The 6,478-nt window shown below is 35.3% G+C and overlaps 1 long non-coding RNA gene across 1 annotated transcript; it reads left to right on the top strand.

The window, feature by feature from the left end:
* Window positions 1-3,279: 3,279 nt before the first annotated feature.
* LOC113079809 (uncharacterized) lies at window positions 3,280-5,254 on the top strand. The gene is made up of 3 exons (XR_003281757.1): window positions 3,280-3,342; window positions 4,400-4,669; window positions 4,752-5,254. It is a non-coding gene; the product is annotated as an uncharacterized LOC113079809 (long non-coding RNA).
* Window positions 5,255-6,478: the final 1,224 nt, after the last annotated feature.

The raw sequence follows: 6,478 nt of genomic DNA on the forward strand, positions 1-6,478 counted from the left end.
ACATCTGAAGGGTTTTGATGTGAGAAACTCACCTCAGCTTTAACTCGGAGCGACTCTTTACAGGCTCATCTAAATCACATTAGACTAGAAATCACAAACATATTCAGATATTCTCGTTGTTTGGAATTTATGGTTAATATGATCAAAATAATACATCAATTAAACAATCACACATCTGTAAATATTGAATTCATCTGTGACTGCAAAAAGTCAGTCTGATGAATCTCTTTATGACAGGAGTGTATATCTAGGTGATATCTAGCATAAGCTCCATAATAAACAGATACTTACATTCTGGATTTATTCTATCCATACTGCTCCGTCTAACAAGTCTCCGTCTGCTTTTCTCTCGAGATCCACTGGTTTGTGTCTCATTTCTGGCCTCTTTTCTAGTTCTCTTGTTTTTTGCTGTTCTGTGGATTCTCATGCTCCAGCAGTTTTCTGTATGCATTTTCCTTTCTACACTCCATTTATATCTATTATCACACAAAGTCAACAGTTTTAAAGTGATATCACATATGTGAATTCAAATCAAATCCTGACCAATCAGCTGCACGAACTCGGTGTGATTAGAAGATGCATTAAGATTAGAATATTCCTAATAAATAAATAATAAAATACTGCATGTGAAGTATTTTGTACAGTTTTCTCCTCTCACCTCATGTTTGATCCTGTTTGATTGGTTAGAACGACACTTTAAAGCTCCATCTGGATTGAGAGACACTGAAAAACATTAGGTATAAAACTTCAGGTGTACATTTTCAAAAGTCTTAGTACAAAACTCCATTGTGATGACACTTGATGTCATCCTTTTTCAAAACTGAACTCCGGTTTTTATTACAGTTATATTACACACATTTTAACTCCACATAATCATTGTTTCAAAATAAGAGATTATTGTTATATTTAATGAGAACGTTTGATTTAAACACTGTTATCCATATTAGAAATTGCTACAGGAATTATAGCTGTGGAATTTATGTCCATAGAAATCTGTAGATGTGTCGAATTATTAATTGAGTACGATCAGCTGAATTAAATAATAGACAAATGCATTAAACTGAATGAGAAGAGATGCAAAAGAAACATTACTGTAAATTAAATGTCTGTACTGTATAGATAAAACACTTCTTTTCTATAGTGAAAAGGATCACTTGGTGATTTTGTGTTTTGTACTCTTGTAATATTGAAAAGATGTAGAAAAGTTTGAAAAATGTGCACTTTTGATGATATGTTGTAATATTAGTGCTAAAAGTTTGGAAATGTAACAGTTACGTGTACAAACTGAACCAAAGTAATTAAACAAGCTGTGTCCGAACTGATGCTAACATTCAGATCCTGTAGATAACAGATAACATGAACTCAACTAAAAGAAAACTAAAGATTTAAAAAATTAAAACGTATTTAAACTATACTTAAAATCCAAAGTTTATAAACTCATTCTGAATATATATTATAACAACCAGCATGTAATATATGCATAAAATATATAATCACAGAGGGGTTAAAGATGAAAGTGTGTGATTACCTTGTGATGAGCCGGAAAGTGTGACTGTGAGATCTGTGTGAAACAGGACACACCGTGTTTAACACCCACATGATGTGTGTATCATCTCTGTCTGCAGTACACACCTTCATCTGGCACTGGATTGAGTCAGACTGGTTTAATCAGCTGTGTTGTTCACACACTGTTGATATCATGGGCTTATTTCACAAATGATAAAGTAATTACCTTACAGGTACCAGAGATTATAACACTGGGAAGATATTTTCTTGAAATCTAGCAGCTGTGTTTTGGACTAATTGTAATTATTTTATTGAGAGTAGTTAGTTACAATGATCCAGCTGTGAAGTCATCTTTATTATTAATGTGGTAGTTTATTATCATCAGCATAACTGATGGAAAAACATATTTGACAGACAATAATGCCTTACATGTAAACTGTCTGATAGTATTGTTCATCACCTCCTCCTCTAAAGCCTGTTTTACTTATTTGTTCATGGATATTATTATGTGTAGTTAACATCTATTGATGCTGTAATGGGTTTGATCCAGATGTAGACACACCAGATGTCCACCCCGCTGCTACTGCTTTCATATCCATATTATTTCACACCTACTCACATATTTAGTTTGGGATCGTTTCACTGATGGCTGTTTGAGACATTCCTGGCTTAACACAGTATTATTATCACTCAACTGAATCTCGTATACTCATCTTGAAGGTTTATACATCTTTTCTCCACTTTACAGTAAATATATTAGCCAACATGAACTAACAACGATGCTGGACAACTTAGTACCTCTAGCCTACAGCAGTTTTTAATACTAGAAAATGTTCATTTTAACATTTACTCATACATTTTTATAATCAAAAGTTGTAGTTGACATGAATTAACACTGAACAACTGTAAGATTAATACATGCTAAAAAATAAATTACTGCAATTCAATGAAAAGAAAATAAACCTGATTAAAACACAATCAGTTTCACACACTAACTCTAATGGCAATTAATGGTAGAACGAGTAAGGCTAGATCAAATTTAACTCAAATTCTTGTTGCGCTAAATCATGTGGTTAAAATGGGAAATGGGATTTTTGTGGGTTCCAGTATGTTAACACAGGGGAATGAAGAGACTGATGAGATGGCAAAGAAAGTTAAACACAAGAATGGAGTTGAGAGTAATGTCTGGAAGAGTTGACTGCAAAAACACTGTTCAGGAAAAAATAACACATCTGTGGCCGAAAAAAAAAAAATAGGAAACAGACTTTATTTTGCAATACAGCCAACACTAAAACACACATCAATCACACATTTAGAGAGGAGGGATAGTGTGGTGATTACTAGGTTAAGATTGGTGCATTGTGCACTGAATTATGAGCTGGCAATAGTTAGCAAGTATCCAGACATAGTGAATGTTTAAGTGTAACCAGTGAAACCTAATAATAGTGGAGTGTGTTCTTTATCAAACCGCTAAAACTCATAGTTTTCTGAGCTGTTGGAAGCTGGAGTTTCATCTTTATCTCTTAAATCAACTCTTAATAACAAGGACTATAAAACAACAAAGACTGTTGTGAAATGTTAACACCTCACTGGATTTTATGAGAGAATTTAACCTCTAGGAGGAGTTCTTCAGTTGGACTGAGGAGGGCAGCAGTACGCCTTTGATGAGTCGAGTCTGTCGCAACTCTTAGAAGAAGAAGAAGAAGAAGAAGAAGCGAGAAGGGTCTGGCTGCAGACCATGGGCGAGTGGAGCTCCACTCTCAAACCGGAAATACGTCACCTCCACTTGAAAACATCAAGATGGCGTCGCCGGGAGTACTTCAAACTTAAAATCAGGTAATTTTATCTCTGCATCGCTAAAATGGTGAACTGACGCTGTTGTAACGTGCAGTGTAATAAAAACGCACAGGGCTTACGTGAAATTACTCACAAAAGGATTAATAAACACTATGGATTTATAGATTTATATCGCGAGCAATGTCAATGTCAATCCTGTAATGAAGAGACTTTGCAAATATCTTTAGTTCATTCTTCCATCCGCTGAAGTGAGGTTTAACCTTTAAAAAACTTACATCTATGAATCTAGTATTTGCACAAATTAAGTTATTTATCAAAAAGTCTAGGATCTTTTCCTTCAACAATAATCCAACCTTAACTGAGATCACAGTCAAAGGGTGTATTGATATCTGTTTGAAATGAAGCCAGTTTTGAAATTCCAGCCAAAAAGTCTGTACAGATTCACATTGGAAAAACATATGATCTACAGTTTCAATATCTTTCTCACAGAACCTGCATGACTTGTTCTCCCAATTAAATCTTTCTTGTAGGAAGTTATTAGATGGATAAATGTCCTTTAGGATTTTAAATGTTACTTCTTTGGCTTTAGGAAGAACTGGATAAGTAAAATAACACTTCCTTGTTTTCTTTGCCTCTTCTTCACTAAATTCTTGAAGAACATACTTTCTTTTCAGTTGACTGGGGAAGTACAGTTTGGATAATACATTTCTTAAAAACTTATTTGTTAATTGTTTGCTCTTTAAATTTTTACCTTCAGTACATGATGGATAGCATAGGTGTAACTTAGTTTTTGGTGGCTTGTGGTAAAATAATGTAGTGAATAATGAAAGGACACGATTGTTTTGTATGTGTATGCCTTTAGCATTTGTTATATAATGTTAAAAAGGTCATATGAGGTGGTTGTTTTCATATTTAATTTTTCATTCACCTCCAGGGATAGGATTGGCATAGAAGATGCAGCACTCTTTACATTTTAAATGTATGTTGCCACCCTAGAAGTCAAAGTCTTTTTACATGTGACATTAACATGTACATATTTATTTTTCTCTATTTTGTTGTTCTGTTATTCTATTGTTTGACTTTTTTTTTGTATCAGATCAAATGTATATCAAGTGTTATCCATCCTGATAACACCTCCACAAATAGAGACTGGAACTTCTGAGCACCATCACCTTGTCTGCTTTGGGACTGTCATAGGAGAATGATGCAGTACTTTTCTGTGTTGAATTTACAAAACGTCAGTACACAGACATAGTTTTGTTCCAGTTTTGCTGTGCTCATGTCTTCTTTGTGTCCCCAGCCCAGCAATCAGATGCATCAGAACAACAAAGCACAACTGTGGTGGCCCAGGCACCTTCAGCAACAAGTAAATTGCTTTAACATTAATGATAATGAAATGTCAGTATTGTAACTAAACTTGACCCATCTGACGTAATTGTTCATGCCAGAGATTTAACATCATTGTCAGTCAGGAGCATATTTAACAGGAGCCACACTCAACTGGCTTGATGGTGACTTCAGTAAGTGTGGTTGACCCTCTTGTTTTTGTGGCTATAATAATTAGGCTAAGTAATCTCACTCTCTTCCATTTCCCGAACATGAAACTTTTGACTGAAACATGAAAATGATACTTAACCGGTGCAGTGAAGATATTTAAAGAGACGCTGTCACTATCTAAAGTACAGAAAGCCTTACATCATCTCTAGGTGCAGTCACCTACAGCGCAGCCAGCTTCACAAAGACTGTGGGGCTGGTCACCAGGAAAATGGACAACAGGGAGTGCTTTGGGGTTTTACTCCTCAAATGATCACCCTGGCTACTGTAGCTGGGATTGCTTCACAGACGATGGAGGTCTTGAAGAGTAAAGTGTGCGTGCGTGCGCACACATTGTGTTTTTACTGTAACAATTATGGTCACTTGCAGTTAATTTGTTTTCAGTGTAGTGTAAGATGTGTTTATTATTATTATTACTCAAAAACCATTAAAACTTCTAAATTGTGGAAGTTATTCTTCATTATGTTACTGTGGTTATTTTGTATATGTTATTATTTTGATTAAAATACAAAATTCAACACACAAATTCTGGTTGAGGTATTATTTTAATAATTTATTTAATATTTCATTATTTTTTCACTGCTAAATATTACAAACATAGGGTTAACTTTCTAAAATGCATGGAATGTTACATTGTCAGTTGTACATTGGTAAAACAAACATGAAAAAAAGGCAGAAGCCCTAAAAATATGGATTGTGGATGTCTGTAGTGCAAATTGCTGAGGGGAAATAAAAAAAAATTGCTGTCGTGTCATAAACCGTGAAAGATTAGTATATTATTATTTGTATTATTTCTACTAGGTAAAAGTAACAACGATAAAAGTACAGAACATATTAACATTACGTACAAAGAGGTGACATAACTTGCAAAGCACCCCTTATACATGTATATAACAAGTAATAATATAAAACGAAAGTTTGGTGGAGTTGACGTATTTTCGCTCTTGAATGGAGCTCCACTCGCCGCCATTGAGGTGATGTAATTCTACGGAAAGTGTTGCCCGGTCCAACATGGCGGCCGCGTCATTAGTGGAGGCGACGTAATTCCACGGAAAGTGTGGCCCGGTCCAACATGGCGGCAGCGTCGCTAGTGGAGGTGACGTATTTCCGCTCTTGAGTGGAGCTCCACTCGCCCATATGTCTGCAGCCAGACCCTCTTGGAAGAAGCAGCAGCAGCAGCAAAGCACAGAGAATGTGTCTAAATGAGATTGATATTGCACCATCAGTGGTGACTCCGGCGATACCTCCCTGGTTGTTTCCAATGCCTTTCAACATTAACATTCCCAGTAAATTCATATGTGCAACAAGATTCAAGATTTTTATTCGTCACATACAAAATTATATATAGCATATAACCAGCACTGAAATGTGAGTCAGGTCCGCTCCATGGACAGTGCAATTATTAAAGAAAACAACACAGATGAAAATATACATAAATAAAGCTATATAAGTGTAACCCATCAATAGGATTTAACACCCCCCCAAAAAAAATATAAAAAAAATATCTACCGGGTCTGAGCTCACCAAATACAAATAAATCACAACTTATATTAATATTTGGAGTCTCGGGTTCGGGGTCTCACACGTTGCATTAACGCAACAAAAAAAATGTTTTAATAAT

Source organism: Carassius auratus, unplaced genomic scaffold (genome assembly GCF_003368295.1).
Source record: "Carassius auratus strain Wakin unplaced genomic scaffold, ASM336829v1 scaf_tig00029285, whole genome shotgun sequence".
Taxonomy (NCBI): domain Eukaryota; kingdom Metazoa; phylum Chordata; class Actinopteri; order Cypriniformes; family Cyprinidae; genus Carassius; species Carassius auratus.